Genomic DNA, 13634 nt, shown 5'->3' on the forward strand with positions numbered 1-13634 from the left:
CTTTAATTCTCTACTTCTTTCTACTTCTTTTTGTGTCAAATAATTTAATTTAATAAAATTTTTTTGGACACCCTGTATAAACAAATATGTAAATGTTTATATTACTGAATAGAGAATTGAAAAACATTTCAAATGAGTTAGCACACGACCCCTATTCTCATTTAAAAAATCATCGATTACGTCATCACGTCCAGATGGATGACGTCACTAGTATACCATATATGCCACAATATCATAACTTAAAAATAAAAATCGACCTGTTTCGGGATTTTTTCTTAGAGTAGCCGGTTTACGAAATGACGAATTTATTCCTTTCATTTGCACCATACTGTCGGTGGAAAATAGTGTCGCGCACGCTTGATTAGAAATTTAAAAACAAAGGAGTTTTGAATATTGTATTGCAAAAAACTCTTCGGGATTTCATCAATCGATGTTTAAAGAATATCCACCTACCTTGGCAACATTCAAATTTCCAGTTTTTCACATAGTTTTTGAGGGTTAAAAATGGCCGATTTCGCGATTGTTCAATTTTTAATCGCCTTTATGTCAAAAACTATCATTTTTAGAGAAAAGTCACTAAAGACCTTTTCTGTTTGGAATGATCCAAAAAACCTAAAAAAACTTTTTTCCATGAAAAAAAAATAATTTTAGGAAAAAAAACAAAAAAAAAAACGTTTAAAAAATTTTTGACCAGCTTTTGGTCCTGGCAACATGCAAATTTGTTAAAAGGAGTCCTTTTTGAGTAAGATTGTGCAAAAAATCGGAATCAGAATATTTTTCCTAGCGGATGCGCAGTGGCTTTCTGGACTATCTATGCCAGTCAAACTTCTGAAATCTCTTAATAATGCATAAATAAAGAAGAATAAATAAGGCCAATGACTAAAATCACCGCTAACTTACATTATTATGCTTCCAATTGTATTCGTTCTTAAAATATATATATATATATATATATATATATATATATATATATATATATATATATATATATATATATATATATATATATATATATATATATATATGTTGATGTGATCTTGATTATTGATATGAGATAATATTCTTATATGTCACTTAATTTAATCAATGTATTAATACTAATCTAATTAATTAACCAGATCACATATCAATATGTTTTCAATCTCAGGGCGAATTATAAATTAATTACTTACTTTCGTGGCTTCTAAATATTTCTTAATGGTTCCTAATCGGGAAAGAAAAGAAAAGAGTAAAAAAAATACACATATGGGTTACAATTATAATCAAAATATTTTTTATTTTATTTAAAAGGCAATCAATGCTTAATATTTGCTATTTCCTATTATTCTTAAACATAACATTTACAAATGGGAATCTTATTTCCTTTTGGTTTTCAATTGAAAGTTTTTATTAATATTTAACTATTAGGAGTTATTAGGAACAACTCTATTTAAGTTTGATGAAGCTTTTCTGATATTATTGATTATGTTATTCAATTTTTTATGTGGAATTTAATACGAAAAACCCATACATTCATGTCCAAACAAATGAGACTGACCTTTTCCTGGTGAACTGAAAATGTCCTCACACAAGACCCGTTTCCTGCTATCCTTGGCTGCGATCAAACCTCGTCCTGGCTTCCAGTAATGTTCTCCTTTGAAAAACTAGCTCGTATAGCTCTCGTTCCTGCGTCTGTCGTGATGCTGTGTTCTACCTTTCTCGAAACTGCTATCAGCTACCGGGACACTCTTGGCTCAAGGAGGTTCTTTTACTCTCGACCTGGCCTACTTCTCGTTCCACGATAGATACTCCACACTCACGGAACTACATCGGCTTTCTCACTCTCCGTACACTACCGTCTACTACTCGACTTCACTTCTCGACAGCTCAAAGACATTCTGATCTCACTTTGTCATCCATTCCCCTACTTTCTAAATATCCCTTCCAGATTCACAAATCAATCTTCCACCACCAACTCTCATTCGTAATATTCCTCAAAACCAATTTTTAATCTTTCTAAATATGCTTAATGGATTTCAAAAGAAAATATTTAATTCCCATTCTAAAATACTTTCTAACTATTTACAAATTTTAATGACCTATTCTCTCTTTCAAATGAGTCTTATTTAGCATAGGCTAATGATCGAAACCTTCCGCGAAAAACGATAATGAACTATCATCTATTTCACTGAGTTTTATTTAGCATAGGCTAATGATCGACCTTCCGAGAAGAACGATAATGGTACGCGTCATTCACTTTGTTTATCTAAGCACATTGTTCCGAGTTTCGTACGCTTATTCTAATCACTTCTTAAAATTAAATATAACAATTTGTTGTATACAGGTTGTTCTAAATTTATATGCCCGAGGTTGAGAAAATTAAAAATATTTTATATTAAAGTGAATTTTGTTTATAATTATCAAATTTTAATTTTTATATCAAATAGAAATATAACAAATCCCCGCCTTGTATTCGATAAAATTTATCTGCATTTTTAAATAAATTTTCTCGAGGCAAAACCAACTCCCTGTATATTTCATTACTTTAATCTATGTCTTATACCCTAACTTACTATCTACTTCATGTAATTCTGTCTTTTATTCGTGATATTTGTATACATCGTGAATATTATAAATTCCTCGGATCTTTTCCGAGTTCCTGTGCCTCAACTCATAACTATTTATCCCATTTTCATTATTCACGATGTACGGGCCTTCGAAAACAGGCATCAACTTTGCGCAAATGCCACCAGGAAGATTTGATACTCGTAATGCCCTCACGAGTACTTTTTCACCCTTTTGGAAAGTCACTGGTCTTCTTTTTCTATTTTGTTCCTGTCTTTGGATATATTTTTCGTTGCTTCGCCGTAATCTTCTCTGTACGGTTTCAATCACCTGTTGATATTCTTTTGGCTCTTGGTCTTCCCATGGCCTTATCGGCAGTACACCCTTCATGATGTATTCTGGGGTCTCTTTTGTTACTGTGCTCGGAATTGTATTTAGATACCTTTCTATTTCCGCCATTTTCCTGTCCCAGTGGCGATGTTGACCATCTGTTGCAATGCGAAGAAATTTCGTCACTTCCTGTATGAATCGTTCCGAAGGATTACTCTGTGGATGCCTGATGCTGACAAAATTTGTCTCTATTCCTCGTTCTCGAAGTTGTCCTTTGAAACGATCATTTCGGAAATACGTTGCATTGTCCAGTAGGATCTTTTTTGGTGTTCCTACTATGGCTATAAAATTGTCGATTTTTCTTAATATTTCCTCCCCCTTTGTGGTGCGGCAACTATATAATTTTACGTATTTTGACAACACATCCACCATTACCAGAATATGTTTGTTCCTTTTAGTGGTCATAATTAGATCGCTTAACATATCTATTGCTACAATGTCTAGTTTGTTTCGGGCTTCAATATTTTTGGCAACATTTTCGTTTTTGAAATTCCGACTCTTATATTTTTGACATACATCGCACTTCTGGGTAATTTCCTTTGCAATGCGGTAATCCTGTCGGCTGATGTAATTTTCCCTAAAAACGAGCCAAACTTTTCTGCTACCGATATGCCCATTGTCCTCATGTAATTTCTTTATTATCTTTTCGGCCAATGTCTGTGTCACTAAATATAGTTCCTTTCCGTCTATTCTCTTAAAATATATGTCATTTTCTACTTCCGCTCTTCTTTTCTCTCTTTCCTCTAGGTCTTCTTGGTTTGACCTTATCTCATTTAACGAATATATCCCTTCTTCTTGTATTAATCTATTTAGTCCCACCTGTAGAGTAATTGTTTCCTTTTTTCCCGTGTCCTCATCCCGTGTTAGAGCGTCGGCTATTATGTTGTCTTTTCCTTTTATATATCGGAACTCAAAATCATACTCCTGTAATAATAGAATGCCTCTATGTATTCTATTATTTACTAATCTATTCTTCATGATATGTACTAAAGCTGCATGGTCTGTTTCGATTGTGAATTTTGCTCCCAATAAGTAAAACCTCAATTTGTTTACGCAATATAGTACACTGGCAAACTCCAATTCTGTAACACTATATTTTCTCTCATGTGTTTTAGTCACTCGCGATATAAAACATATCGGCACTTCTTGGTCGTTTTGTATTTGAGACAGAACTCCTGCAAATTTTTGTATGGACGCATCAGTTCGGAGTATAAAAGGTAAATTGTAAATGGGGTGGTATATTTTCGTTCCTTTTGCGAATTCTCGTTTTAATGTTTCGAAAGCTTCCTCCTGTTCTTCTTTCCAATTCCATTTTATTCCTTTTTTAAGCAACTTTATCAGAGGGATTTCCTTTTGGCTCAAATCGGGAATCAGTTTTTTAAAATAATTAATCGTGCCAAGAAAACCTCTCAATGTTTTCAAATTCGTTGGTCTTGGGTATTCATCTATGAGCTTGACTCTGTCTTCGGCTAATCTTACTGTTTTGGTGTCCAATTGAAAACCCAAATAAATGACTTCTTTTTGAAAAAATTGACATTTTTCAATGTTTAATTTCAATCCCGCTGTGTCCAATTCTTCCAGAATTATTTCTATGTGTTTCAGATGACTCTGAGTATCTTGTGAAAAAATTAATAAATCATCGATATAATGAACTATGAAATCTTCGTGGCGATTCAAAATGGTATGTAGAGCTCGGACGAGTGCAGCACAAGCACTCTGCAATCCAAACGGCACTACCTTAAACCGGTAGACAATACCATCAATAGAAAAAGCGGTGTAGTTTCTACACTTTTCAGCTAACGGTATCAACCAAAAACTGTGTTTTAAGTCAATTTTCGAAAATATGTGTGACCCCGTGATTCTTCCAAAAATGGCCTCGATGTTTAGAGGTGATTCATATTGTGATACAGTGTGCTGGTTGATATTCCTGGCATCTAAACATAATCTCAATTCTCCACTGCTTTTCTTTACTATCACAATCGGGTTAACATACGGTGAATCACATCTTTCGATGATTTGATCTTCCAACATTTTATTTATTTCTTCTTTCACCTCTTGTCGATACTTGTATGGAATCGGGTAAGTCTTTGATCGAAAATTTCCCAAGTTTTTCACCTCAAATGAATGTTCGTACTTTTTAGCCACTCTGTTTTCCTCATTGATCAAATTTTCGTAGTTTCTTAACATCAACCGCAATTCTTTTTCTTTCCCTTCTCCACATATCAATTTTCTGTCTTTTTTCTCAGATTCTTCACACATGTTTACCGTGCATTCTGCATCCTCGTTTGCATATACCTCCTCTTCAAATACCACTGTTTCAATCATATTCTTTTCACTTTCATTTTTTTGCTTTATTTCTTCTTCTCCTGAGCCCGTCTCTTCTTTTGAGGAATCCCAGGTTTCCTTTGTTTCTGATACTCTCAAATTTTCTTCTTCTGGGCTCAACTCTTCTTTTGAGGAGCCACAGGTTTCATTTTCTTTTATCTTTTTCTGACCTTTTCTCCTTTTTTTTCTTTGTCCTTGCTTCGCTGCCAAATTCATTTCCACTGTTTGTTCTTTACCTGATTCGTCCGTATTTTGTTTCTCATGTTCCTTGTCCTGTTCTTTTTCTTTTTCTTCTGTTAGTTTCATCGTATTATTTTTAAAATCGATCACTACATGTTTTTCTGCCAATTCGTCCACTCCTACTATCATGTCATGTGACATGTTTGGCATTATTACACATTGTAGTGCATACATATTCTTGCCCAGTCGTACCATTACTCGTATGCCTTCATTTATAGTTGCCAATGTCCGTTTGTTTGCGTCCACTAAATTTACCCTAGGTATTTTATAAATTAAATTTGTTAAGTTAACTTCTTCTATTAGTTTTCTGTTGACCAATGTTATTTCAGATCCAGTGTCTATCATAATTTTAATTGGTTTCTCGTTGATAAATCCATCCACAAATTTTAAATTAACTCCATTTTTCTTTTCGTTGTTTCCTGCCAATTTAATAAACTCCTTGGGGTGACAAAAGATTCCTGTTTGATTTTTGGTTTTTAGTGAGCGCCGTCGTGAAAAGACGCCGGTTGCTCATCGTTGTTTATATTTTCGTCAAAATGTCTCTCTCCGTCATATTCATCTGTCTGGGTATTATTTACTTCTCTTCTATTTTCTCTTGGTCTGTCGGATCTGTTTCGGTTTTCTCGATATCCCTGTTCATTTTGTCTACCATTATTTCTGTTTTCTTGATTTGAGCGTGTGGTGTTTCTATTCTGGTATTCTCGATTTCTGTCCTCATTCCATTGCCTATTTCTTTGTTCATAATTTCCTCTTCCGTTGTCTCTATTTTAGTTTTCCCTTCTGGGATTAAAATCTCGTCTTGTATAGTCCCTGCTATTTTGATTTCTACCTCTGTAATCTTGTGTTTCTCGGGGCCTGTAATCTTCTCGCGACCTTCTTGATTTTCTTTCTCTTAGACGTGATTCTCTTATTTGTAGGAATTGGCATAAACTATCTATGTCTTTGTAATTTTGCAATGTGATATGGTCTTCCAGCGTTTCCTCGAAATGTCTTGCAATCAGTTCGACTAATTGTTCCGATGAGTAATTATATGGTAAATGTTTTGCATTATTGTAAATTTGCAAAGCATATGTCCTTTCTGATACACCCATCCTATCATTGTATTTCCCATTTTGCAATTCCTTGTTAATTTCCAATTGTTGGACTTTTCCCCAGAAATAATTCAAAAATTTTTGTTCAAATTGTTGCCAATTGCCGAATTCTTCTTCTTTACTGTCGAACCATAGGCTTGCTTCATATTTGAGATGGTTTCTGATAGTTTCTTTTGCTGTTTCGAAATTTCCGATGTGCTGTATTTTCTTTTTCAGGCTATTTATGAACGGCACTGGGTGTAATCTTCTTACGTCCCCGCCAAACCTTATCTTCACGTCATCTGTGCTATGTATAACCATTTCTCTTCTTTCTCCTACATTTTGTTGTGTCCGGTTTTCGTTGACTTGTTTTTCTATTTCTGTGATTCTTTTTTCCACTTCTTCTCTGTCTACTTGAATAGCATTTTCCAACTTATTTTCCAAATTTTCTATTTCCTTTTTCTGGCAATTCGTTATTTCCTTTATTTTGCTTTTGATTTCTTTAATCTCTGTCTCTTGTTGTCCCATATCGTTCTTGATCATTGTCAAACATCCTTTTACTTCCTTTTCATACTTTCCTGTGCGTTCCTCCATTTTCTTGTTGTTCTCTTCTATTGCTTGTTTCATTTTTTGTTGTATTTCATCCATTTTTTGATCCAATTTTTGTTGTGTTTCATCCATTTTTTGTTGTGTTTCATCCATTTTTTGATCCACTTTATCCATTTTCTTTGATGCTTCATTCATTGCTTGTTTTGTTTCTCTTTGATTGTCATCCAGTTTTTGTTGTGTTTCATCCATTTTCTGTTCCATTCTTTGTGACTGGAGTTGCATCATTTGTAATAATTTATCTATTCCTGATAATTCTTGCTGTTCTGATGCCATGATTGTCGTGTCTAAAATATCTTCTTGATTTGAATGTTCTTTTTGTTTTTTGTTGTCTTTGCTTTGGCTTCTTGTCACAGACATTTGTTTTCAAGAAGTACTATCCCCGCCAAATATGAAATTTTACTAGTATGTTACCAAGACGACTTTTTTTTTTACCCAAATATTATAAATTGTCAATAAATATATCAAATGTAAATATCGTAAAAATAAAATATTAAATCAGTTATGTAAAATTTGTACCTAAAGAGATCTAAAATTTTATGTTATCAAATGTAAGTATCTCACTTTTTACCACAGGCATATAAATTTTCAAATACCGGCTTTACTCTTTCTATCCTTCAAATTTGCCACTAGAAATACTTTACAATGCTTTCCACGTTGGACGACAGTTGATGTGATCTTGATTATTGATATGAGATAATATTCTTATATGTCACTTAATTTAATCAATGTATTAATACTAATCTAATTAATTAACCAGATCACATATCAATATGTTTTCAATCTCAGGGCGAATTATAAATTAATTACTTACTTTCGTGGCTTCTAAATATTTCTTAATGGTTCCTAATCGGGATAGAAAAGAAAAGAGTAAAAAAAATACACATATGGGTTACAATTATAATCAAAATATTTTTTATTTTATTTAAAAAGCAATCAATGCTTAATATTTGCTATTTCCTATTATTCTTAAACATAACATTTACAAATGGGAATCTTATTTCCTTTTGGTTTTCAATTGAAAGTTTTTATTAACATTTAACTATTAGGAGTTATTAGGAACAACTCTATTTAAGTTTGATGAAGCTTTTCTGATATTATTGATTATGTTATTCAATTTTTTATGTGGAATTTAATACGAAAAACCCATACATTCATGTCCAAACAAATGAGACTGACCTTTTCCTGGTGAACTGAAAATGTCCTCACACAAGACCCGTTTCCTGCTATCCTTGGCTGCGATCAAACCTCGTCCTGGCTTCCAGTAATGTTCTCCTTTGAAAAACTAGCTCGTATAGCTCTCGTTCCTGCGTCTGTCGTGATGCTGTGTTCTACCTTTCTCGAAACTGCTATCAGCTACCGGGACACTCTTGGCTCAAGGAGGTTCTTTTACTCTCGACCTGGCCTACTTCTCGTTCCACGATAGATACTCCACACTCACGGAACTACATCGGCTTTCTCACTCTCCGTACACTACCGTCTACTACTCGACTTCACTTCTCGACAGCTCAAAAACATTCTGATCTCACTTTGTCATCCATTCCCCTACTTTCTAAATATCCCTTCCAGATTCACAAATCAATCTTCCACCACCAACTCTCATTCGTAATATTCCTCAAAACCAATTTTTAATCTTTCTAAATATGCTTAATGGATTTCAAAAGAAAATATTTAATTCCCATTCTAAAATACTTTCTAACTATTTACAAATTTTAATGACCTATTCTCTCTTTCAAATGAGTCTTATTTAGCATAGGCTAATGATCGAAACCTTCCGCGAAAAACGATAATGAACTATCATCTATTTCACTGAGTTTTATTTAGCATAGGCTAATGATCGACCTTCCGAGAAGAACGATAATGGTACGCGTCATTCACTTTGTTTATCTAAGCACATTGTTCCGAGTTTCGTACGCTTATTCTAATCACTTCTTAAAATTAAATATAACAATTTGTTGTATACAGGTTGTTCTAAATTTATATGCCCGAGGTTGAGAAAATTAAAAATATTTTATATTAAAGTGAATTTTGTTTATAATTATCAAATTTTAATTTTTATATCAAATAGAAATATAACAATATATATATATATATATATATATATATATATATATATTGATTTTTTGACCGTCACTTTTTATTTTTTATCCTAGAAAGTTTGTTAAAAATAATTTTGTAGGTTTTTAAAAGATCTATAAGGCTATTAATATTAAATCCTTTAAAAATCCTCAGTCGCAAAAAGAGATGACTTTGAAAGGGTTGTTAAAGGTGGTTTTTGCATGTTATTACAAGTTTTAATTCTCAATAGCTCACTAAATTTTTGCCGTAAAAATTTTTTTTCAAACCATGTTCTTGGGAAGTATATAACCTACAATTTTATATTTAAATATTTTTTAGTATATCTGATGCTAATCTTTCTATTATAAAGAAAAGGGCATTTTTTAAGAAACGGTCAAACCTTTAGAACCTATTAATATGTAATACATAAATAAAGAAGACCAAATAACGTCAATGACTAATTTTAATTAGGGTGGCGAATAAGGAGAAGTTTCCGATCACTTTTCCCTGAAAAAAAAAATAAGGACTGACATTATTTTTATTGTGCCACTTAATTTTTGAGCTAGAGACTACTTTTTTATTTCAGGAATAGATATTTTTAAATACTTTAAATTAGTTTGAACAAGTTATCCTCGAAAAATGCATAGTTTTCCCGTCTTTTGACTTTGAAACTACAATATTTAGCATTTGACGAAGAAGAGCTAACATATAATAAAGTATAGCTCGATTACTATTGACTTTAAAAAAATTAAAAAAAAAACGGTTTTGTTTATTTTTTTAAAAGGTACATTTTTGTTAAGCGAAGTTCTTTTGACAAAACGAAAACTTTTTGAGTTATTAGCAGAAAACTGATTTAAAACATTAATTTTTTCGATATAAAACTAAGACTTTCGATAGCGAATAAATCGAAAACTATTAATTTTATCAAAAAAATGTATAGAATGTTTTTTGCTTAGAATGAATGTTTTTACCAACTTTTGCGGTCAAAATATAATAAAAAAATTTCCACCCACGAGATGGGGTGGCAACCACCCCCATGGTAAAAGCGCCTTTCGGCATCATATAGATTTTGATCCTTGGACTATCTACTATTTATTCTCAAATTTTCAAGCAAATCGATCTATTCTGTAAAAATTGCGAGGTTTTGTCCTATTTTAAGCTTCATTACTTGGACTATAAAGCCCAATTGATTTTTTATTTATTTATTTATTTATTTATTTATTTATTTATTTATTGTTTATACATATGACCTGGCCTCTAGTGACTAATCCAGGTCGTTTTTTCCTGATGGGATTACAGATATTTTTTTATATTTTTACATTTTTTACTAAACTACTAAATCTATTTTTACAATTTATTAACTAATTTGCCATAATCTATTAATTACATTTAACAAATACATTTAACAAATACATTTAACAAATTTAAATAAACAATATACATTTGTTAAAATATTTTTGATATTATTAGCCCAATTGATTATCGGATATTTCGGTTTTTTCACGTATCAAATATCAAAAATATCCCGAATATTTGCTGAAAAAACTTACTGAGCAAAAAATGATAGCTTATATCAAATAGGTGTTGATGATGAGTAGATGTAATTAATAAATATTTTCAGATAGGTACCCATATTGAGGTCATGGCCAAAAAACATCACAAGAAATAGTACCAAATAATGTACTACATCAAAGGGTCACCCGCTAGAATAATTAACTAAAAATTAACCAAATTCGTTTTTTATACTTTTGGGTTATTGATCTGTAATAAAAAAAATTGCCGTATTAGCCCAGTAAATGACCGTTTTGTAGTGTAATTTTGCTAGTCACGATGGATTTGCTTGAAAATTTAGATTTAAGGGTTCCTGTTACCCTCTACTTCATTATTGGATTTGAGTCTAGGGTTGCTTTTACTTGGGGAGTGGTAGACCCCCTTCTCGGGGGTGAAAAGACATACGTTCAAAATAAGTCTAGAAATGCATAAATCGACAATTTTAAGCAACTTTCGTTCAATAGAATTTTTTCACAAAGTCAATAGATATTTTTCGAGCTTTTTGCGAGTGAAAATGTTTATTTTTTAACACAAAAATCACGTTTTCAAACGGTTTTTCGCAAATAACTCAAAAAGTGAGGATTTCATCGAAAAAAAAATTCTTAGTAAAAATGTAGCCTAAAAAAAACAAATAAATGGTGTATTTATGATAACTATACATCCATTAGACGCAAAGTTGTAGCTCATGAAAATAGGTTCTTATTCGTCAAATAACAAATCGAATATTTCAACGTGAAATTACCAAAAAATTAAGCACTTTTCGATGAAAACTCATCAAAGCTTTTTAAAAGTGTTTAAAAAAAAGATTTATTTTTATTTTTTTATGAAAGTTTTTAGCATCAAAACTCAGTGAGTTACGCTCAAAATAAAGTTGATCCCATTTTTTGCCAAAACAATGTGAAAATCTACTCCTAATTAGCGCCCCAAATGAAATTAATCGTTACAGCTTTACAATTTACTTTATAGATGTATTGTTTATTTTTCAAAACATTTAGTTTCATAGTACAATTTTTTTTAATTTTGAAACAGATGTCTTTTTTTAAAAATAATTTAAAAAGTATTAGTGATTAGAAAAATCTCAAAGAGTAAGAAAATGTAGGTTTTGTTCTATTGAATATTTAGATGCTTTGTTTTCCTGTAAGACTAAAAATTTTTAAGATATGGCTGTTCAAAGTTTGCATACACTCTTGGTTAGTGACTCGTTCAAGCCCTTTCAACTACAATCCTTTTAAAAATCAGGGTTTAAAAAAATAATTTAAATGATCTTATTGCGCTTAAAATCAAACCTAATGGTTTTTAAGCATTTCATGGCTTAAAAACTAACTAAGATATGAGTAAAAAACCAGTAACATAATGTGCTATAGAACAGAGTTACAACTCTGCTTCTACTGGGTCTACAAACTTCATCAATACACCATTTGTTTTGTTTGTTAATAATATACATTTTTGCTAAGTATATATTTTTCGACAAAGTACTTACTTTTTGAGTTATTTGCGAAAAACCGTCTGAAAACGTGATTTTTGAGAAATGAACATTTTCACTCGGAAATAACTCAAAAAGTATTAATTTAGTGAAAACACTCTACCTATAGAACAAAAGTTGCTTAGAATTAGTCGATTTATCCATTTCGGTGGCATCTGTGAAAATGGGACTTGGGAAGGTCGAGGCTCTTTTATGGGGCTGTAGCACCATTGATGATGATAATGACTTAATTTTGAGTTATTTGCGAAAAACCGTCTGAAAACGTGTTTTTTTGCTGAAAAATGAACATTTTTACTCGAAAATAACTCAAAAAGTATTGACTTAGTAAAAAAACTGTATAGAACAAAAGTTGCTTAGAATTAGTCGATTTATCCATTTCCGGACTTTCTTAAACGTATGATTTTTATGTCCGAGGAGGGGTGGCTTTTCATGCAAAAAGAATCTAAATCCAAATTTTCATGCAATTCGGAGTTGACCCTGAAAATTATACGGCATCGCCGTATTTGATGTTCATTTACTGGCCTATATCTATTCTATATAAAGAGCCAATTACTGCGGTCTTCGATTATATGGTTGAAAATTAGAGGGCCAATAAATTTTAGGAGATTCTTAATAAAATAACAACTAATTGTTAAATATATAAAAAGAAAGCAATAAAATACCAGTATCATTAAATCATCGTCAACCCATAAATATTTTTCATTAAACTCACACTTAACAAAAGTTATATATATTGTGGCTTACCTACATTTGTTAACAACTATCATTATTTTCACTCAAATGAATTTAAGAACAATCAACAATAATAAGGTTTACCATTTCTGATGGTGGAATTGTAGGTATAATTACATACAACCACACTTATATGGAATCTTCTGCTTTTTATTAAACGCTTTTATTTCTTTAGTTCAATAGTTTGCATCAAATCTTTAGACGTTAATTTGACTGCCTTTTCTTCAATGCAAATGAATGAAAATTTGCAGACATATGCATTTGCGGGAACAATACACAAATAGTCAATAATTTTTTTTATGTTTATTAATTGTTTAAATGAAAAAAAAAACGATTTTAATGGAAAATGCTTAAATTATCATGTTTTTTTACAATGAAAAAACTTACAGATTGTAGCTAATTATATGAACTATAAATAATTGCACTTTTTACGTTAATTGTTTACGTTATGCTTCATAAATAAATAATAAAGTTTCCAATTTTTTGCGATTCCGACTACTTTTCATGTTAGTACATCATATGTTTTATAGGTACATATATTTTAATAAACATGACGATATATTTTAATGTTTGAAAAGTGTAAGACTAAAAAGTAAAAAATAAAAAAAAGAAAAAACAATTTTTTAAGAAACGCT

Source organism: Diabrotica virgifera, chromosome 3, assembly GCF_917563875.1.
Source record: "Diabrotica virgifera virgifera chromosome 3, PGI_DIABVI_V3a".
NCBI classification, from domain to species: domain Eukaryota; kingdom Metazoa; phylum Arthropoda; class Insecta; order Coleoptera; family Chrysomelidae; genus Diabrotica; species Diabrotica virgifera.